The sequence below is a fragment of the Canis lupus genome, chromosome 13 (assembly GCF_048164855.1).
Source record: "Canis lupus baileyi chromosome 13, mCanLup2.hap1, whole genome shotgun sequence".
NCBI classification, from domain to species: domain Eukaryota; kingdom Metazoa; phylum Chordata; class Mammalia; order Carnivora; family Canidae; genus Canis; species Canis lupus.
Genome location: NC_132850.1, coordinates 53,994,675 through 54,018,115, shown reverse-complemented (window position 1 = coordinate 54,018,115; position 23,441 = coordinate 53,994,675). Strand labels below are relative to the sequence as shown.

The 23,441-nt window shown below is 36.1% G+C and overlaps 1 long non-coding RNA gene across 2 annotated transcripts in view; it reads right to left on the bottom strand.

Moving 5' to 3' along the window:
* The window catches only part of LOC140602246 (uncharacterized), a 51,161-nt gene extending 27,935 nt beyond the window's left edge, over positions 1-23,226 (bottom strand). For both annotated transcript variants that reach the window (XR_012005220.1, XR_012005221.1), the window contains exons 1-4: positions 23,091-23,226; positions 18,920-19,011; positions 17,607-17,719; positions 15,050-15,108 (exon numbers count right to left, since the gene is read on the bottom strand). This is a non-coding gene — a long non-coding RNA (uncharacterized lncRNA). The remainder of the gene's footprint in view (positions 1-15,049; positions 15,109-17,606; positions 17,720-18,919; positions 19,012-23,090) is intronic.
* Positions 23,227-23,441: the final 215 nt, after the last annotated feature.

The following is a 23,441-nucleotide window of genomic DNA, read 5'->3' as shown; positions in this document are numbered from 1 at the left end:
AGGAATCTAAAGAACACAGTAGTGTGATATTTACATTTTCTAATAACCCATTAAGGCTGTTTTAGCAGTCAGAAATTTTATATCATTCCTTTTAATCCTTGACCTTGCATTTACATTCCTTTAAACTCTAGATAATTTTATCTCAAGATAACACATTATTATGATTCAAAGTGCTTTGTTGACCACCCTAATAACAAAATGTGTACGTAAGTTGAAATTTCATTTTTCTCCCTGGCCATGTGACCTCAAGGCTAATAGATTTTCTTCCAGATTGAGAAACCCAAAGGAAGGAAGGAGGTACTCTGCTTGAAGGAGGCATAGTTTCAAATTCAGCAGATGATATGAAAATTTCTGTGGTCCTTGTATAACCTCCTGTCTCTGCTGCTTGGCCAAAAACCAACTATCCTCTATTGGGAGCTTTCTGACTCTGAACAAATAAGATTAAACACAGAGGGCTGACCACTGTATCAGCAAGCACCGTTTACCTGAGCGAGTGTGCCCCTGAGCACTCAAGCAGGCACACACTGAAGGGACTCACAGAGGTCATCGTTGACTGTCAGAGACGAACCACTGATGCAGAGAAAAACCTACTCGAAGATTAAGATGCAGAGTACATGGGGACAACTCAGCAGTCAAAACTTCCTCTAGAACCAAAGGATTTCAAGCTGGGTTAAGCAAAAATGTTTCATACCACCCCATAGTGACAGAGATAGATTGTAAACAATTTGAAAATAACATAGGTGCCTGATTTTCAGGGTACTGCTGAGGCTGTCTTTAATATGTGTCCTACTTGGCAATGACATGATCCTTGAGAAACTATAAAAGTGGACACAAAAAAGAAGTAAAGCCTTGAAGCCCCTTTGAAGACCCCCAAATGGACTTTATACTAATGGCCAAAGCAACGAGCTATGACTATGTTTGGTTATTGTTTACTGAATCTTAGGGTGAATTAAGGGTTTTCCTTGCCAGAGAGCTATGGTCCTAATGGTGATGATGATGATTATGATGATGATGATAATGATAATAATAATAATAATGGTAGTAATAATAATAATTATTATTATTATTGCTGCTTGATTTTTTTACTGATCTGGCATTTGGTGGGGATCAGGGGACTCATTTATCTCTCCAGTGACAGGGGCACACATTAGATTAGATACCTATCTAACGAAGGTCTGAGAACCAGGGGAGTCAATTAGATAACTGTAAATTTTTACCTTTTACTTTGAAACTCCACTGTCCCTCTCATCCAAAATCAACAAGAAAATTAGAGAGAAAAATTAGAGAATTCTAAAACTATTATGAGAAAAGCTCTCAGAAACCCCTGAAATTTAGAGCATTTAGGCTCAGCAGCAGCAAAACCAACTCCCTCTAAGGATTCCCAAGTCAATAACAAGCCATCCCATGTGTGGGGAAATCTCAATATGATTAAACACTACAAAGGGCTCATACAATACCTCCAGCTTTATCACCAACAGATTCAAGCTCTATTATCGGAACAGCTGCCTATGCAGCCCCTGCATAATCTGAATCCTGAAAAGTTGGTCTCCAGGGCAGAGATCAAAGAACTCTGCCCTTAAACCATGATGAAAAAAACATCATGTACTATTAGCAATTGATATGGCATCAAGATTCCAGGATGATCCTTAGATTCAGGCTTCTTAATAAAGAATACACACATACACCATGTTCTCTAGATCACTCGATGCTTATTCCATCAGCAGGGTTCTCAAAAATTGCCAGAAACAGAAGCTACAGAGAGTAAAGAGTGTCTTCCCAAGACTCTGATCAAGCTGATTACTGCAGATATATATTGCTTCTGTCCGAGACAACAGAACAAGATTTTCTGATTCTTTGATATGCTTTTTCTTTGCTTACTTCTAATCTTGCTTATTATTATACTTTGATGCTCTCTGTTAACTGAATAAAGGTTTTTCAACATACTCTCCATTATTTTTGTTCTATTATTGTTTACCCCCCAAGGTCTTCTCTCATGTCACTTAAGGAAAAACAAACTCACTTGCTTATTTTTTCTTAGCTACTGTGATAGTTACTTCTATGTGTCAACTTGATCAGATCAGGGAATGCCTAGGTATCTGGTGAAATATTATTTCTGAGTGTCCGTGGTATTTTTGGGTGAGATTAGTAATTGGATTGGTGGGCTCATTAATTAGATCGCCCTCTCCAGTGTGAGTGTGCATCATTTAGTCTGCTAAGGGCCTGATAGAAAGGTGGAGGAAGGAGGCATTTGCCCCTTTTTTCTGCCTCATTGCTTGAGCTGGGACATCTCATCTCATCTTTTCTTGCCCTCAGACTGGGAGTTACATCATTGACTCCCTGGTTCTCAGACCTTCAGACTTAGACTGAATTACACCACTGGTTCTCTGAGATCTCCAGCTTACAGATCATGGGATTTCTCTGTCTCCAGAACTGCATACCCAATTCCTCATAATAAATCGCCTTTTATATCCTATTGGTTCCATTTCTGTGGAGAACCTCGACTAATACAGCTACAGTTCTGAAGTTAGTTCATTTCCTGGATCTGTCCCCTTCTACCTGATTCTGCCTAAAATAATGTAATAGTTGCTCCTTTCACCATTTCAGAAGGTAGATTTCATCTTACAGGCTCCTCTGGTCCTTAAATCTCTGTCACATAATGCATGCTAAACTTCAACCTATAAAAAGTGAATCTTGACTCCACATCAACAAAATCCTTCTTCTCAGCTCATCACAACCCTAGCAACAAAAACTAGTGTGCCAGGTATAGGAACTGATGTTGGCACTGCTGTAGCTACAATATTTAGTCTGTTCTCTTTGGGGAACCACCAGCCAAAAAAAGAAAAAAAAAATCTGCTTCTTTTAAACGAACAATGTTTGGTTCATTACTGTTGATATAAACACTGTATATGTCCTGAGGTATCTTTGTCTTTTTAGAGGTACTTTTTTTTTTAGAGGTACTTTTTTATAAAGTTTTTATTTGTTTATTTATTACTGAGGCAGGCACACACACACACACACACACACACACACAGGCAGAGGGAGAAGCAGGCTCCATGCAGGGAGCCCAAGGATCACACCCTGGGCTGAAGGTGGCGCTAAACTGCTGAGCCACCCGGGCTGCCCTAGAGGTACTTTTAATGAGGATGTATACTGCTCTGGAAACTGCACAAACTCCATTAAATTTATTATTCAGTGTTGTCACAAATAATCACATAGTTGTTGACTTCCTCCCAGCCAGTCAAGGGAAAACTCATGCTATGGCCAGCACTTCTAACCTGATTACCCCTCTGTAAATACTACAGATAAATGAATACATCATTTGGGACCATCACTCTCACCCCAACCTCTCAAACAGGTCATGATAATTTACTAGGTCACTACCACCTTGATCCTCACCCCCTTAATATTTGCCTCTAGAACAGCTTTCAATACTGGACCAAAAGATTTGATTGGGGACTTAAGTGGAGAGGTGAGGGAAGACTAGGAAACTTCTGACTTAACCTGACAGCCAGAAGGATAGCTATCTTCAGAACAGGCAGTTTTTCTCAATCTTTTTGTTTGTTATCCTAAGTTTTCAAAAATCTTTTCTCTAACTCAAACAATCCAAAGGAAATGGTTTTGAGAAGAGCAGATCTACTTTTACTTGTAAATATTCCTTCACTGGTAATGCAATATCTCAGTTTATATCAGGCAGGGAATGGAAATATAATCCCGAGGGTTTTTGGAGTGGAGGTGAATTAGCAACAGTCAGACCTCTCAGCCACCTCTGCTCCGGCTCCTTTTCTCCACTTCCAACCACATCTCACAGTTACAGGGCTGCATGGATACACTATTGTACTAATTAATGGCCCTTAACAGCTGTAAGAACACCTTGGGAACCAATATTTCTTCCTGTTACCATTGTAGGTTATTTTTGTTAGAGAACTATTGCATTACCCTCAACACGTCCAAATATTCCAGGCCTTAAAGCCCTCCATCTATATTCTGATCACTAGCCAACCAGTTTTTAGTTTTAAAATATTATTCTTAAAATATTATCCTTAAACATATAAATCTATTTCATATATAATATTTAATATTTTGGATTTTTTAATAAACAAAATGAATATTTTACCTATTGATTTATAAATCACTTTTTTATTGTTGATTCCTTGATAGTTGTCCTAAAGGTGTGATCTAATAACAACCTTGATTGAGGGAAAAGGCTAAATTAAAGGTATGAAACCTACTGTTTATTTGTGTTTGTACCCACAGAGAAGTCTTATACAGCAATGAGAAGAGCTTGGACTCTGGATTCCAAATACATGGTTTCAAATCCCAGGAAAGCCATTTGCTGTGGCCTTGGGCTAGTTAATGAAATGCTCTGCACCTGATTTAAAAAGAAACACTGAATATGATCCAAAATAATCAAAGGTGAGGCATTTTGATCCTATTGATAAAACTGACAGGAAGGAAATGTAGTCCAGAACACTTTGCAGAGAGATTCAGGCACAAAATATCATTTCCAAGACAGTAGTCTGCATGTGGTGAATTTGTCATGACCTTGGATAGTGAGAACTGGGGGTGAAGACCCAGGAGTCTTAAAATCAGTCCTTCCTTCCACCTCACTTGAGAACTCTAACACAGGGAGAGGAGAAGATTTTAATCTGAGGACAGATTGAAACTTAAGTAGTCATTAGGTTTTTAATACTTGAAAATGAGATTTGAGTAACCTCAAAGCTGTGGTACATACTCAAGTTTAACTTTCAGAGACAAGAAAACCAACAGAGCTAATTTTCAGGGCAGTAGCAGAACAGTAATAAAGCTACTTCGTCATTTTCCACCATTGAGTCTAGCTAACCCAGCAAACAGTCCCGCTGTAAAGCGCCTGGCACATGTTCTGAGTTCAGGGTAGGCTAGTTCCTTCCCTGTCCCGTTTCCACCTCTGTGGATTTCTGGGAGCTTCAGTAAGGGTCCTCAACTACAAAATGCAGGGAGTCATTGTGAGATCTCCATGAGACCAGGGGTTCACATGCCACCTCATGCACACACTTTCCAGTTCCCTGGGCTCCTTTACTCCCCTATGTCCCTTCTTAATGTACAGCTTCAAAAACAAGGAAGCAGGGCCCAGAAAGAATATGAAGAAAAGAGAGCTGAATTTTAAGTTGGCCATATTCTGAACCTCACACAATTGGGTCAAACATATTTTTAACACTGCTCAAGTACTACAGGTTTTCAATGGAGTGTAGAAAAAATATATATTTTTGGCAGTTATACCAAATTGAGGCTTTAATTCCTATGGATTTTCTATGGCATCTGTTTCTATAAACTCACAAATGTATAAATATTTGCATGATTAACATTTTGAACTATTTCAGTAAGTCTTGCTAATTCTAAGTGAAGAGAAACAGCATGATGTTTGAGAAGAATCAATAAAACATATCTGTTCACAATTTTAAAGGACATACAATCTTGTTAACCAGTAAATTAAGTGAAACTCACTTGAAAAGTATTCCTTAGAAGGAATGCTTTGTTGAGTACATGGGATTCCTAAATAAGATATTAGTATTTCATACAAATAGGCGAAAAGGGCTTAAATGTCTGTGGAAAGTTCATTCTCTCATGAAATTTCTGCCTAATGTCTTCGCATTTTGTTTAGCACATTTCTGTCTTCATTAATATGATATTAAGGTTAAACTTTAACCTCTGTTAACTAGCCTCTATTCTTATTATCCTGAATTCTAAATCTGTAGAATTGAATGCAAAACCAAAGAATGAATACTATTTGCTTTCAGTGATAATCCATCAACATCAGGAGACACCGGGTAAACTGAAAGGCAGTGTGGGATGCGGAAGCTCCCAGGAGAATGCAGAAACCCAAAGCACAGCTGAGTGGAAGTCAGGGCCTGAATACTGGGCTCAGAGCTCTAAAACCACTGCTCTGGTGGGTTTGGGTCAAAAACAGAGGCTTTGGACCAACCAGGCAATCGTTGGGGCCCACAGCATCCACAGACACAGCAGCATGCCTCCCTAAAGAGCAGAACCACGGTGGCAAGAGGTCCAGCAGCAGGAAGCTGGATATCCAAACACTCACCTGGGATTCAAGGCAAGAATTCCACTCCATCCTTGGGAGAAACTAAAAATGGCAGAGCAGTTGACTGAAGGTTTGGGGAGGCTCAGTCCAGAAATGTTATCAGAGTTAGTGACTAAAGGAGCACCAGATTAGCTCCAAGTGTGCTTATCCCAGATCATAACATTAAATGAATCCCTCTGGCCTGGAGTCAGAAATGGTTCTAGCAGTTGGAGGGTTGCTAGAACTGCAAGTGGTTTCAAGAAAGCAGGAACTTAGTGGGGTGTTTTGGTGCATACTTTCAGAAATTTGTATTAGATCCTTGAAAAAATTATTCATCATTCTGACTCAATTTTTCCAGCTCCAAGATGAGGTTATTTTTGTGAACATGTCTTAGGGGAAAGTTGAGGGAATTTAGTGTGATTATGGCACTGGCGTATTTTGTATTTATTTTTTAGATTGGAAAGTCTCGAAATCAAAGGTTGGTTTAGACAAGGCTTAAATGGAATCAATATATGTGTATATGTGTTGTTGTGAAATATGCCATCCTTAGAAAGTGTCATATTAAACTTTACTGAATGAAAGAACCTATTCTTATCATCACCAGCGCCCCCAGATTTTATATTCATACACACATAAACCCACAGGGACATGCTCTGTACAATTGTGCTCTCCTTTCTCTGTACCTAAAAATGTATGTTTGTTTGAATAGAATCTATATACAGACATATACCGTGCAAGCTGATTCTTCATGCAATAGGAAAAAAGCAACTAGATTCCAAAATTAAATAAACGGAAAGAGAAGTGTTTACTTTGTCCAAAGCTCAATGCAATCACTTCTTAGCCTTTTACAGGAAAGAGGCCAGAATTCAATAGCAAGTTTTCTACACAGTTTATTAAAATAGAAGATAAAACATTTCCTCCAATCAGAAAGAAAAATTGAGAGCAAAAAAAAAATATAAACTATGAAAAGAGCTGCCTGGGATCCTTAATGGAGCATAAGTGTTCCTAACATCTGGGGCAGAAATAAAAGTCATTTCTACAGCATGAAAAAGGGAAACAGACTCATTTCATTGAAATTCCTCTTCCTTTTCTACATGCCTTATTGGGAGACCTGAATATCCACTCTTGTCTCTCCCTGAGTTCACCTTTTAATTTCTGTCATGCTCTACGAAACAAACTGCAGTTGTTATAAATTTCTGATATGCTCAATTACGCTTTGACTCTTCTTTCATTTATTCTTTTTTAGTTGCATCCAGTCATATTTGCCAGTTTTATTTCCCTCATTTCTGTTGTTCTTAACTTGTGTTGTATAGTGGAATATCACTCTGTTATTTTTCTCATCTATCCTCCCTCCTCTGTCTCTGTCTCTTTCTCCTTCCTTCTCATCAGTTGGAAAAAATGTTATATTAGCTAGTCACACTTTCTTTTGGATCATCACATTTTCATAGAAGCAGTGTAATGCATTTACTTTCCTTTGGGGAGGCCTCCGCTTGTACCAGACTTTTTAGAATTCTTCACCAGCCTCTTATGAAATTTGATCTTTATTGTCTAGATATTCCTTTTAGAATCTTCACTTGAGATTGAGACTCTTTTAGTTGGTTTCTCAGAATAAGATCCAATAATCTTTTTTTTTTTTTTTTTTTTTAAGATCCAATAATCTAATACACTTAAGAACTAGTACACCTTCAGGCCCCTGATTTCCTTTAATTTCCAGCCTTGGATCCTGCTCCTTCTCCTACTCCATATCCTCAAAAGCTCCCTGAAACACCTGTTACCCTAGGAAAACTCATTCACTCTCAATTTCGACTATGTGAGCTCTTTTCAAATCTACCCACTAGTCTCAAAATTACCAACAGAACCTTCCGATCCCACTTTCACAGTTTTGGAAAAGTTGTTTTCAACTGTGTTCCACTAAAATTTCAGACTTAATTATGTTCTGAACCAGTAGTTTCAAATTTTTCTAAAACAGATCCCTTTCTACAATATATCTTAAATAGAAACCCAATATTTTATCAGATTGAGGTTAATGCAATAGCAAATACTTATTGTGAAATCCTTAAATATGATACACACACACACACACACACACACACACATAAAATGGATAACACTTGAGCTGTATTTCTATAGCTTGACCTAAATTCAGAAAAGGACATTGAAAAACAGCAGCCTCTCAGCAATACTTTTGTAAGAAACCCGAATTTGAGCACATAGAGGAAACATGCATTTTTTATTCTGAAGTTTGTATAATGAATGAGGTAGCATGAAGGCTCCTATTTATGCCATCGGCATCTACCAATAAGTTAAAATTTATCTATTGTGCATTTAAGTGTGTTGTTTTATATTAAAATTTGTTAATAGTTAATTTTTAAATTATCTTCTCTGACTTTCAGAAACCCTGAAATGCTTCTTAGGAACTATAATAATTCATAAATCACACTTTAAAAGCCATTCTTCTGTTTTATAGCGTGTTCATCATTTCTCATCAAAAACCATTTTCTCATTCTAATCTTTATATCCTTTTGGTAAAATGATTGCTGCTCCTTATTTTTTCATCACATATAATCATAAATCATCTTATTGCTAATGTCAGTGCATTTGAATTTCATAATGTTCTTTCTTTTCTACTGCATTGCTAGTGCCCTTGTCTACATTCATATTACCTCACATCTGGATTGTCAGAATGACTCCTTACAGGACCTTACTATTCTCTACCATCTTTTCTTCCAATTTATCCTGCACTCTGCAACCTGACGAAAACACTGCTATTCTCACATTGGTCCCCAACTCACAAAATTTCAACAGCCTTCTGCTGTCCAGAAAATAAATCACAAATACTTCTGCTTAATTTCTACAGTTAATCATTATTTAAATCCTTTACTCTTTATGTCTCCAACAACAGATACACAAATAAACACACACCTGCACACACGCACCCCTAACTGAAACACCCCCGCCCCCCCCCCACACACACACTCCCTGTCTGTCATATCTCATCTGGCATCTTCCTTTATGGCTTCTCTAGCTACTCAGAATAACTTTATTTTCTCCCATTTCTGATTTTTCTTGCCCTTGAGGTCAACACTATTTTCTTGGCAGATAATTACACACTATTGGCTTGTTCTCATTATTTTATGCACACACATCTCCTCCAAACTAGATGGCATGTCTTTTGAGACAAAGAACCTTTATTTTTTTCATCTCTCCTCTCCTTCCACCCCCCACACACTCAGTGACTACAATAGACTGGGCTTGAAGAGCAACCCCTCAAAATCACATGACTGTTGTCATCCTTCAGCCTTCTTGTTATATACCTACTTCTTTTATCTTGACCTCTCAAAGAACATTTTTGTTTCTCCTTACCTCTGTGACTTTTTCAGGAACTGTATAAGTAATATACGGTATAACTAGTATACAGTATAACTAGTATAACTATCATAACAGTTATACAGGAACTGTATAACTCTGTATAACTAACTTGGCTATATTAAATTTAAAGCAAGTTATGCTTCTTGGGGATGAATGCCGAGAAGAGGGTGGTATATGGAGAACATGTGCACTTAATTTGACTAACTGTTCCCACATTGTTCCTACAACACATCCCCATGTCCCACCAACACTTAACATTATCAAGCTTTTAAAATTTTGACAGTTCAATAGCTTTAAAGTAATTTATTATTATTATTATAATTTCATATATTTAATTATTAATAATTTTGAACATGTCAGTCATTTAATTTTGGCCCTATTTGGGTCTTCATGTGTCTATATTAAGATTCAGGAGAGATAATGAAACATCAAATAGAACAGATTGAAAATAGTTTTTCTTCAAAGAAAAAGGAAATTCACAGAACCAGGCCCAGCAGAAATTATGGGATGGTGTGGGTTCCTCTGTGCTTCCACAGAGAAAGAATATGCCAATCTTGGGTCCTGCTAGACCCTGCTTCCAGAGGAAGACATGCCCCCTTCTTATAGTGCCAACCTGAGAGCAATCTTGTCAGTAAGGAACAGTGATCTAGACAGTGGTCTGGATTGAGATGGTTAACTTTCCACAGTTGTTTGGGAACAACAGCTATCTAATACTTGGAGACCTTGGACAAATCCATGGACTCATACAGCAACACAACTTGATCAGGGGCTTAAATAAGAAACTTTATGAGCATCATTCTGCTGATTCATTTCCTAGGCAGTGTTCTCAGCACTCTGTCCAATGAGTGGCTTTTCCTTGACCAGTGTCATTAACATGAACTCGGAGAAGTTACTTAGCGATCTGCCAGTAGCCTTTGTACTTGGGCCTGAAATGCTGAAGAAGCGCTTGTTCACCAGTTGTATTTGTGAGAGTCCCATTGGGAAAACAAACCAATCACATATTTTAAATGAAGGGAATGTGATACAGAAAATTTGTGAAAGAACAAAAAGGGAGTGGAGAGGTGACCCATACATTAGTAATGTAGGAAAAGAGCTAAAGACCTATCAGGCTGTAAAAACAAAAGAGAGGACATGATGTTTCCCAAATCTAGGAGTCTGAGAGCTACCTGTACCATTTAGTGCTGGAACCACAGAAGGGGTCCGTGGCCGAAGCTGGATTTAACCCTTGCTAGAAACAGAGACAGAAGAAGAAATAAGAACTTCTCTCTTCTCCCCTGTCATCTTCTATTAGGGACTTTTGTTGGTAAAAGGTAACTAGATGAGGGAAACTGCATAATGTAATTTGTAGAATCCCGATCCCAAAATTGCAAAGTAGAGAAGAGGTATGATGCCAGGAGATAGCACCTAATGATGGAAAAAATGGTCATGGAGTTTTGGCCATGCCATAGAATCCAGCTCTAGCTACAGAGCACTTGAGCTGAACTTCTGTTCTTACCACTCCACCAATACTGCTCACACCAAAGGGGCAGATAAACTGTCCTGACCCTTGCCAGGTCCAAGGGTCCCACTGAAGCTCTGCTTATACTCATCCATTCACCAGCATTCACCACAACTGATCACTGACTACCTCAATCACTTCCTTTTTGTTTCTTCATTGTCTCTACTTTTCTTGTTTCCCTCCAACCGGCCTATTCCTTTTCAATTTCCTACGTTAGTTTTTCATCCTCTGTTCAACCTCTAATTTTGCCACATCCCAGATCTGTCAGTATCCTTGTCCCTTTCTTGCACATTTAAGTACTCATACAGGCCAGGGGCTTCAAATATTTCTTGTATGATGATGACTTTAAATTTTATCTATCGTTGATATTTCCATGAATTTCTTATGCATGTATACAATTGCCTACTCAAAATATCTGCACATATTTTTTCCAAGATATTTCAAATATAAGGTGTCTAAATTGAATTATTTATTCTTCATATTTCCAAACCACTCCTTCCCAGACTCCCAGTCTCAGTTGATAGCACACTATCTACCCAGTTGTTCATTCCCTAACCCTAGGAATCACCTTTTTCCCTTTGTCACATAAATATATACACAAGTTTTATCACTCTACCTTAAACTAATCCCAAATCCTCCTTCTTCCATCTTTCTCCAGTATTACCATCTTAATGTAAGACTCAGTCATCACTTACTTGAACAACTGCAGTAATCTCCCTTGCTTCCACTGTTCCTGCATCCCTAGCTAACCACAACAAGAACCAAAGTGATCTTTCAAACTATGTACCAGAGCAGGATACTCCAGCTTATAATTCTCCAATGATGTCACATCAAACTTAAAAAAGAATCAATGACCTCACTCTGGTATTTAAGACCCTACCTGAAGAAGAACTTCACCTTGTACCTTTCTTTCTCCCAAAATTCCCCCCTTCTTTTACTATGCTCTTGCTTCATTGACCTTATTTCTGTTTCTGAAATATTACAAATAATTCTCACCTAAGAATTTGTATACTTGCTAGTTCTTGCTAGATCTTATGACTCAGATCTTAATAAAACAACATCATTCTAGAACTTTCCCTTGACCAAGCATATAGTGTCATCCATAAAACATTATTACATATCCAGTCTTATTTTCTTACAGTGTTTGTCAATTAATAATATTACTGATATTTTTGTTTATTTATTTGTTCATTTAATCACCTCTTTGTTCTCCCATTAGAATGTGAACTCAAAAGTGCCACATTAGAAGTTGCAGTTCACGGTGTGCACATTATTAATGTTTTCAGGTTAAAATATTTTTATTATTTTTTAACTCTAAAAATTATAATAGCAACAAAATGTTTTTTTCTAACAAATCATTATTATGACAATTATCAGGCAGAAAGAAATGAAGTGTCTTGTTCTAATATTATATATGTATATATTCTAATAATATATATACACATTTGATAAACAAAAGACATTTTTTGATCTAACATCTCAAATAATCTATGCTTCCAAACAAAGAAACTGTATTTTAAGTTAATATAGTCATCATTGTACCTTAAAAAAATTTTAGAGGCCCCATTGTTCTTAGTACTGTGGCCAAATTTGATATTTAATATTATAGCTCATATATACTCTTAGTCTGTATTATAATTACATTGCTGAGTTTTAAATTAAACATATAAGTACTTTTATAATACAAGTCACTATTTAATAACTAAAGTATATTTTTAAAGTTTTATATGTATATGCATTAGAGATTACTCTGTAATGGTTTGGTTAGTATAGCATAACATTATTTGTTTGTTGCTATGATTATTTCACTTTGTAATATAGAATTGTTTTCAAATTTAAATAACCTTTAGATGCATATTATTTTAAAGTGCTATAAAATTTAAGATAAAATACTATGTTGTTAAATATTCTTTCACCACAGATGTAGGATTAAATTAAAGCAGATCTGTTAGAATAGAACTATAAGAATATTATTCCTATATTTGGAGAAATGTGATGGAATGCCAGGAAAAAGAAAAACAATTCAGAGCTATTACTTTCAGCAAATTGTAGCACAGATATGCCACTAATAGAGTAAGACACAAGTTTATATCAGTCATATCTAATGAATTTCAAGAAAAACTGATAGGAAAAGAAATGGATGATCTATTTACACCAAATGTACTTTCTCCTATCCCAGATACATAACCATGTAACTAGAATATACAACTAGAAGACATTCTTGTTTAAAGTTATCGATCACAAGTTGTAAATAACATCTCAAAAGGCATTGCAAGTAGAAATCGGTAACTTATTATACATGAATTATTCTAAATGTTGAAAAAAAGTCAACATTTTTTAATTCTCAGGGGTTTTGTATTTGTGTCTATATTGAAGACCCTTTGGGGATAGGGAAAGAATGACCTGAATAATGAGAATGGATGCAAAGATTGGCAGCAATTATCACAAATTCTCAGTAGACATGAAGAAAATGAAATATATAATAATGATCTCAAGTCTTCAAAATGAAACTCTGACTTAACTGCTATAACTCTGGATTCTGCAGAGTAGACTACATGAAAATGTGGCACAATATTGACACTGCTATGGGATGTCTGATATTTAAGATTCAATTTTGTGAAACAGTGTCTAACATTAGTGAATCATCTATAAAATTTTGATTATACCAATAAGGATATTCTTAAAATGGCATGTGGTAGACTAGATTATTGTTCAAAGATATTTTCTCCTTCTCCCCCTACCTCCCTTGGTGGAGTATATTTCCCTGTCCCTTGAATTTAAACAGGGCCATGAACTTCCTTCAACCAATGAAATGTTAATGGACTCAACATGACTCGAGGCTTGAAAAGCACTTGGTGATTAGACATGCTATTTTGCTCCTCTGCCTTCACAGGGAAAAGAATTCTCAGATTAGACCATTGGCCTCAAGAGTAAGGATAAGAGGATATGGTACAGCGTCAATTCATTCAACCTAGCCGAAGCAAGCCCATCCTATGTAATTCAACTACAGCCAACCTGAAGATGTATGAGCAAGCCACACGGATGGCTGAGCTAGCCTGCTGAGCCTTGCTAGATCAAATACCCTATGAATCCAGTCACTAGAGCAAAATAAATGCTTACCTTTGTGAAACACTTAAATCATGTGGTTGTTTATTACAAAGAAATGCTTAACCGATACTGAACAAAAACCATACCAAAATTTGGTGATGTTATAGGAAAATGTTTGTACAGAATATGAACATCAACAACAAATATAACTTATTTGCAGGCAATAAATTACAAAAATAATTTTTTAAGATTTTATTTATTTATTTATTTATTTTAAAGATTTTTATTTATTTATTCATGAGAGACACAGAGAAAGAGATAGAGGCACAGGCAGAAGGAGAAGCAGGCTCTATGCAGGGAGCCCGATGTGGGACTGGATACCTGGACCCCAGGATCACGCCCTGAGCTGAAGGCAGGTGCTCAACCACTGAGCCACCCAGGTGCCCCTATTATTTATTTAGAGAGCACAAGTGGGCAGAGGTGCAGAGGGAAAGGGAGAGAAAGAATCTCAAGCAGAAGCATGCTAATTACTGAGGACGGAGCCTGGCTTGGGGCTTGATGCCATGACACTGAGATCATGACCTGAGCCAAAATCAAGAGTCAGATGTTTAACCAACTGAGCCACCCAAACACCCACAAAAATGAATAATTTAAATAATAGCAGGTATGATATATTAAATTTATTCTGAAAATGTGAAAGATTCTAAATATTACTCAATTTTGTGGATATGACTTCTGAGCAAAGTAATGTGAAAGAGACAGGAGAGTTAGACTTCTAACTTCCAAAATGCAACTGGTTTGGGATGCCTGGGTGGCTCAGCGGTTGAGCGGTTGGCTCAGGGCATGATCCCAAGGTCCCAGTACCGAGTCCCACATCGGGCTCCCTGCATGGAGCCTGCTTCTTCCTCTGCCTGTGTCTTTGCCTCTGTGTGTGTGTCTCTCATGAATAAATAAGTAAAACCTTTAAAAGAACAAAAACAAAAAAACACAATGCAAGTGGTTCGATCTGAGAATAATTTTGCCTAATAACACAACAGAAGCAGGATTGCATATATTTCTGTAAAGTACTTACAAAGACTTACCTAGATAAAAATGTAGGAAAAAATTCAGGAACTAGTAATATGATGATGCTGTTAACATACTGTAAAAAAAGTAATAGAAAGAAAATTTATTGTAAAAACTGTTATGACATTTTCTATTTCTTGGTAAGTGTATTCTTTAAGTGATTTTTATAAACACAACAGGAAAAAAATATCTCTTTTTGTTTTCAGCTTTATTAAGATGTAACTGACAAATAAAACTATTTATTTTATGACTTGATGTTTTGTTATACTTATCTGTCAATGCAAGTTCATTAATTATAACAAATGTGGTACTCTGGTAGGAGATGTTGATAATGGCAGAAGCAGTGCATGTTGGGAGCAGAGAGTATATAGGAAATCTCTATACTTTCCTCTCAATTTTGCTGTGAACCTAAAACTTCTCTAATAACTACATATTATATCCATGATATGTATATTTTGCATATTATCTATATAAAGTCTTAAGTAAGATCATACAGTATTTACCTTTCTGTGCCTGGCTTATTTCACTTAGCATAATGTTCTCCAACTCCATCCATAGTTTTCCAAAAGGTAGAATTTCATTTTTTTTAAAGGCTGAATATTCCTTGTTTATGTCTTGGCTATTGTGAATAATGTATCAATAAACATGAGAGTGCAGATATCCCTTCAAGATACTGATTTCAATTTCTTTGGATATATACCCAGAGGCAAGATTGCCAGATCATTAAGTAGCTCTATTTTTATTTTTATTTCTTATCAGAAAACTCCCTACTGTTTTCCCTAAGGACTGAACCCGTTTACATTCCCACCAACAGTAATACAATGGTTCCTTTTTCCCCAAATCTTCATCAATACATGTTATCTTTTGTCTTTTTGATACTAGTCATTCTAACAAGTGTGAAGTGATACCTCATTGTGGCTTTGATTTCATTTTCCTAATGATTAGTGATGTTGAGCACCTTTTCATGTACCTGTTGGCCATTTATATCTCTTCTTTAAAGAAATGTCTATTTAGATCCTTAACCCAAATTTTTAATGGGGTCATTTGTATGCTTTTTGCTATTGAGCTATAGTAGTTCCTTATATATTTTGGATATTAACCTCTTGTTAGATATGTGGGTTGCAAATATTTTCTCCCATCTTATAGGTTGCCTTTTTACTCTGTTGGTTGTTTCCTTTGCAGTGCAAAATATTTTTAGTTTGATATAGTTCTACTTGTCTATTTTTGTTTCTGCTGCTTTTGTTGACTGTTTTTGGTATCATATCTCAAAAAAACCACCCAGACCAATGCCAAGAAGCTTTCTAAGTTTTCTTTTAGTAGTTTTGCAATTCTAGATCTTATGTTTAAAATTTTAATCCATTTTGAGTTGACTTTTGTATATGGTTTAACACAAAGTTCTGATGTAATTCTTATTCATGTGGATAGTTTCCCAAAGCCATTTATTAAAGATATTATCCTTTCTCCATTGTGCATTCTTGTCACTTTGTTCAAGTTAGTTGACTGTAGGTGTGTGGATTTATTTCTGGGTTCTCTGTTCTGTTCCATTGGTGTACATGCCTATTTTCATGCCAGTATCTTACTCTTTTGATTACCGTAACTTTATAATGTATTTTTAAATCAGGAAGTATGATTTCTTCAGCTTTGTTCTTCTTACTCAAGACTGTTTTGGCTATTCAGGGTCTTTTGTAGTTACAAATGAATTTCAGGATTTTTTTTTATATTTCTATAAAGAATGCCTTTAGGTTTTAATAAGGATTTCATTGAATCTACAGATCACTTTGAGTAGTTTGGACAATTTAATAATATTAATTATTCTAACCCATGAATACAGGATGTCTTTCCATTTGATCTGTGCTTTTTAAAAATCTTCCTTATTCATGATTTACAATTTCTAGTATAAAATGTGTTATTTAGTTTTCACTTATTTGTGAATTTTTCTGGTTTTTTTTTTTTTTGTTGTTGTTGTTGTTGTTATTGTTCCTGATTTCAGTTTTCATTCCATTCTGGTTGGATTAATTTTGATCATTTTAAATTTCATTTTATAATGATTATATCTTCCTATTGAATTGAGCTTTTGTCATTATATAATTACCTTCTTTGTCTCCAGAGACAGTTTTTGACTTAGAGTCTTTCCTGTCTAATCTAAGTATAGTCACTCCTTTTGCAGCCCTTAATGGTGAAGGTTGCTGGGATCCTCCTCTTCTCCTTATCCACCAGGGGATGTAGGAGAATCTCATTTCAGGGGATTCCTTTTAACATTGAGCTATGCTAGCCTATGACATTAGATGACTTACATAATAATGCTTCCTATGCTTTTCTACCTGGCCATTCTTAGTTTTTGTGCTCTTCTCAATTACATTCCAGAGCTCTCCCACAATTCTTTTCACCCATGAATAGTTATAAAATCATTGTTTTTGTAAGGGTACAAGGGCTGAGACCTCTAATCCACCATCTTGCTGAGTCATTCTCCAAACTTTCAGCAAAAAATACCCTTGACTTCATTGATATCCCTTATTGCTATCCAATGGAACACTAGGTATTTGTTGAAAGGCATTTCTGACAATGTGAACTCACCATAGAATGTATGATGGAAAAGTCAAGATGATATCATCAAGTCCTTAAAAGTTACTTAGTAGAATACTTAGGCCTGTTATTTTAAAGAAGTTGTTGATAGTAAGATATCGATTCTAGGATGCAAACAAGATATCTTTAGAAAATGTCCACTTATAACTTTCTTGGCTTAGTACCAATTTGATATGATATTTTAAGTAAAATTAATATTTTAAGCAAATTTATGCTAAAAAATTTGTTTCCTTGGAAACATTGAGAGTAATAAATTATTTCAAGTGATATTTGCGAAAATATATTATTGATGCTAAAATAAATTAGTACCAAGTATTTCGCTAGCTTTCAAAGAGAAAATACTATGGAAAAAAAAAGAAGAAAATTCACTTCACTTATATATCCCAAGACCAGTTTATCATTAATTCAAAACTAAATTTAAAAATCAATTTATTTTTCTGTATTGGATAAAATTATATCATTTGTAAGGTTGCATTTATGATCTGAAAAAGTATCATGGTCTTCTCATTGTTTAGAGGACACAAGTAAATAATAGAATTATAATGAATGTAAAGCTAGTGCAATAATATAAGAACTAACAATAAAAATTATTGAACACAGTAAAGAATTTATGTTATTGCTATATGTCAAGTATAAGGAACTAAAAAATTCAGATTATTTTGATTTTTAGTAAGGATCACATTGAAGTATTTTACATACTTACTGCAATAGTTCACTAAACTAGTGAATATTTCTGAAGCTTTCATTTGTACCTAACTTTGCAAAATTGTTCCCCAGTTGAGAACATAGCTTCTCAAAATTATTATTGAGAAGGTACAGAAGACTTCAATGTCATAAGAAAGACTTATATTTAACATTCACTTACATAGAAATCCAATAATGGAGCAGTTAAGCATTGGCACTACCAAAAGGAATTTTCTATCTACAAAAGCAGATGAATAACTCTTTTATGGTGAAGATTATTATATCTAGACACATTGACTTTCTAATCACTGTGATTAATTTTTTATGTTCAAAAATGTATTTTCGGAATTATTTTCCATTTGTAACTGTTGTATGACAATTACACAATTGCTATAATTATACACTATATATAATTATTATATAAAGAATATACTGACTTAAGATATATTTTATTTGAGGAACAAGTGCTTTTTAAAAAATCACTCAAAGATAGCATGTGGGTTAAGAGCATCCCTATTCATATCAAATTTTGTCTTCATCAAGAATTATTTGCTTCTCAAAAAACAAAACATACTCAACTAATTTAAATTTAAAAAGAAAGTTTTGAGGAAACCCCATACTGTTTTCCAGAGTGGCTGCACCAGTTTTCAGCATAATTCTACGAGAGGTTTCAGGTAATGCTGAAGATGTTGCACTACGGTGGATTCAGGGCCTGGGGAAATATTGATGTAACTTTGTTAGTACTCTTATCTGGCAAGGATTTTGTAAATAATCATTATCTACTTGACTTTTTTTTACTTTGAAGACAAAAAAAAAAAAAAAAACTGGTTGACACAGTCTTTTTATATCAGTAATTTCAAATTTAATATTTGCAGACTTGGTAAATGTGTATACTCTTAAAAATGTGAAATAGGGGCACCTGAGTGGCCCAGGTGATTAAGTGCCTGACTCTTGGTTTCAGCTCAGGTCCTAATCTCAGAGTCATGAGATCCCATGAGCCCCACATCAGGCCACAATCTGGGGAGTTTGTTTGAGATTGCCCCTCCTGCTCTGCTCTCTCTCTTTCTCTCTCTAAAGTAAATAAATAAATCTTTTTTTTTAAAAAGGAAATGATTGTAATGCCATGCTCTTCCATTTTCTAAGCGGTAACTAACAAGATTATGGTTTCTTCCACTAAACAGAAAACAAAGCAGAAAATGGGCCACCACTTACTTCTTGGTTTATTTTTCCTGGAATTAGTTCCTATAATGAACCTTGAATTGTCCTTTTCTGGCAGAAGTCATGTGGGTTTCCACAGTATTTTCAAGTTTAGCTTATGAGACTTCAGCAGGAAAGCCCCTGTGATCTTATAGAATGCAGTAAGTGTAAATGAAATGCTTAACTAATGGCTAACTTAGGTTCATAGGAGAGGTCTTTCCCTACGAGGGAGAAAAATGCTTATTTCTTGTCCTTGGCTTTAGTTATCTGCATTGCTAAAACAACCCAAATTGTTTCTACTCAAAAACAATTTTCAAAGGCACGAGAGAATATGGGTTGCCAAGGAGACTGCTGACATGCAGAGGAAGGAAGGATTTGTGGTTATCTCTGACCATGCAGCTCTGAGTTCTCCTGCCTCCAGCTCTTGACCTGCAGGAACTTACAAAAGCTTCTCAAGAGACTGTGGTCACAAAAAAACTTTGGTAAATCCCTCATGGTCTTCAGAAAATATTTCATGCCTGTTCATCTCAGTCCAGCAACGTTAACGTATGTATTGAAAAACTTTCTTAGTGACAACATGAAATCTCCCAGAATTAGCAAACAGAGGGCACAGTTTTACAATCTTACTTCATATGTGTAAGACCATTTACTCACAGCTATAATGTAGTTGGGAAAGAATGTGGAAGCAGTGGGTTGATTTATACTGGAGTTATCTAAGAACTTCAAGAGACAAACTTCAGTGCCACTGCATCCTGAAAAATTATGGCAATCTTCCATTTTTATCAAGTATTTTTTAACAGAGTTCAAGGTTATAAGTACATTAGTACTTTTCCTTTTTAAAAATAATTTAGATATCACTTAATTAACTCAACTTTTATTATATCCATGATTAGAAAACCTAAAATTACTAAAGCAATTGAAAACACCAAATATTCTACACATTGGCAATGTCTACACCCTGCAGAGAGGAAGCAATTTGCCCAGGGTCTGCTCACCAGGTGGCAAATGTGTGAAACAGGTAAAAAGAAGTTCTCTCAGATGTAGAGAAGTTCAGGTGGAATGTTTACCTGAGATGGCCAAAAGTAGCACATTCGTAGGCAAATCTAAAAATCACAAACTGGAGAAACCAAAGAGCATGGTCAAATAAGCTGTCTTCAGTTTTTTGACCAAAAACGAAAGCAAAATTAAACAGAGAGACATTAGTTGAGAGCAAAAATGCCTAAAGCTTACAATGCTTGACTGAAATTATGTGCAATGAATGACAACTGACGAACGTGTCCACGTGTTGCTGGATGTGTCCTGAGAAGTAGGAGGGCGCGGGTTACTGCTGTGCAAAATCAAACAAGAGTGAAGAGTGAGCTGCTCTAACATTTAGTTTGAGACACAGATGAGATCTTTTTGTATCATTTTTATTTAAATTTTCTGACTCAATGAAGGAAATGTCACTATACATTATGCAATTGTGCTCCGGTTTGGTTAAAGGTGTATCAAATACCAAAGTCAACTAAAATTTTGGGATTCTATAATGAACCTAATTCAGAGTAGAAAACAAGTCTTGCAGTATTTGGTATATCTGCATAGCCAGGTGTGCTTCTCTTTACCTGATTTCAGGAGTAATACAAGTGTCTGCCTCAATCAACTCATTCAATTTATTAATAATAAATTTAAGGAACACTTTGAAATTATAAAACAATTTGCTCTGAGTTTAGGTTTACAATATACGAGTATGTAGCATTACTATATATATTCCATAGAACTTTTCTTTTTTTTTTTTTTCTTGAAAAAAATGTCTCTACCGAAATCCAAAATTTTCTAGACCAAGTTAGTCATTAATTTCCAAGCTACTCAGGGTGCACTCTCCTTCCTGGAAGCTTTTCATCCTAGAGGAACTCTGTGCATTATTTTCTCTGAGAAAGACAATGAAATGCCTTCCACACTATTCCCCATATGGTCATAGATACATTCTAACTAAAAAAAAAAAAAAAAAAATGTAATTACCAACTCTATGTGTCCATAAGTGTCTCAAAGGCATTACACTGAACCTTCTTTAAGGACTACTTCCTATGTTTAAAACAAACAACCAAACAAAAACCTGATAAAGTGCTAAACAGAAAAAAAAAAAAAAAAAAAAGAAAAGAGGCCTGTCTAGAATTTGAAAAGCTAATTAAATGAATAAACTAACAAATGAAGAGCATGCATTCAAAAAATACTTACAGGTTGGCTGATGGTTTATTCTAAAAGTACTTCAGTCATTGGGATTGTGTTTAACAGATATGCAAGCTTCATAATGAATTTTTCCTAATACAAGGACTGAGGTCACTATTTAAGTGTGACTCAACTAAATCAGGGTAAGACTCCACCACAGGAAACCAGTACACAGGCTGAGGTGTTCTTACTATGAAAAACTGCATGTACTTAATTTGAGGATTCTATGAGAAAGCTATAAATTCTAGAAAATCCCAGTTATCACTCAAAGTGCTGGAACTCATTTATTCACTTCATTTTACTCACTTATAGCCAATGTAGCACAAATGGGCAAGGGCAGGTTACCCTCCCAGAGACATAATTCTGCGAAGCTGCTGTCTGCCCACTGGGTGGAATTTCATTATTTACCCTTAAAGAAACAGTGCTCCCAGGAGAATACCCTTGTGTCTTGGCTTTGTAATTACTATTGCTGCTACTCCCTCCTTCATGCTGTGACCACCACATTCCTTCTCTCCCCTACTGCACCCCCAGGCAGTCAGTGTGCTTCCCCTGCAAACCTTGGGCACCAAAAAGTGACCCTTACTACCTCTGCCACTCCACCATGAATCTTCTCACCAGATCCAGATTTGCAGGCTTGTGCCACATGTCGACAAAAAAGAAGAGATTGTGATAGTTTTAAGGAGGACCTTTAAAAAAAATTTCTTAAGGGCAACAAAATGTAAAATAGTTTCCAGTTGACTCAAAAACAGCAATTTGGAAGTGATCTTACCCAGGAGCAGGGCTTTGATGGCCTCTCTTTCAGACTTGAAATGCTAGGTCTACAGGCCTCTAGTTTATATCACACTTTTAGCCCTCTAGATTATTCCCAGTTTTGTGCTCTATATTGAATGCTTTTCACCTGAAAAATTATAACTTGTCATTGAAGACCCAAATAAAATGCCATCTGTTGGGCAGCCCGGGTAGCTCAGCAGTTTAGCACTGCCTTCAGCCCAGGGCCTGATCCTGGAGACCCGGGATCGAGTCCCACATCGGGCTCCCTGCATGGAGCCTGCTTCTCCCTCCACCTGTGTCTCTGCCTCTCTGTGTTTCTCTCATGAATAAATAAATAAATAAATATATATATTTTTAAATGCCAACTGCTTTCTTCTAAGTAAAGTTAATTGATCCATGCCTGTGCTTCCTTAGCTCTTACCATGTACCTCCATGTACCTCCATGACATGTGTGAACATGATTGATGTTAGTTTGTACCCTACCCCTACACATGTGGGTTAATGTGTATGTCCATAACGCATGTTCATGTAGACCTCTATGTTTTAGTCCATTGCGGCTGTCATAACGAAAGTACTATAGACCAGATGGTTTATAAACACCATACATTCATTTCTTACAGTCTAAATGCTGGGAAGTCCAAGATCATGTGCCGGCAGATTTGGTGTCTGGTGAGGGCTCACTTCCTGGGTCATCACTTCCTGGGTCATAGGTGACTATCTTCTTGCTGTGTCTTCACATGGCAAAAAGAATGGGAGATCTCTGGGGTTTCTTTTAGAAAGGCATTCATCCCATTAATGAGGGTTCCACCCTCATAAACTAAGCATCTCCCAAAGGATTAGGTTTCAACATATAATGGGAAGGAAGGGACACAAATAACATGCGCTAAAATATATTTTTGGTGCCTGGGTGGCTCAATCGGTTAATCATCTGCCTTCAGCTCAGGTCATGATCCCAGGGTGCTGAGATTC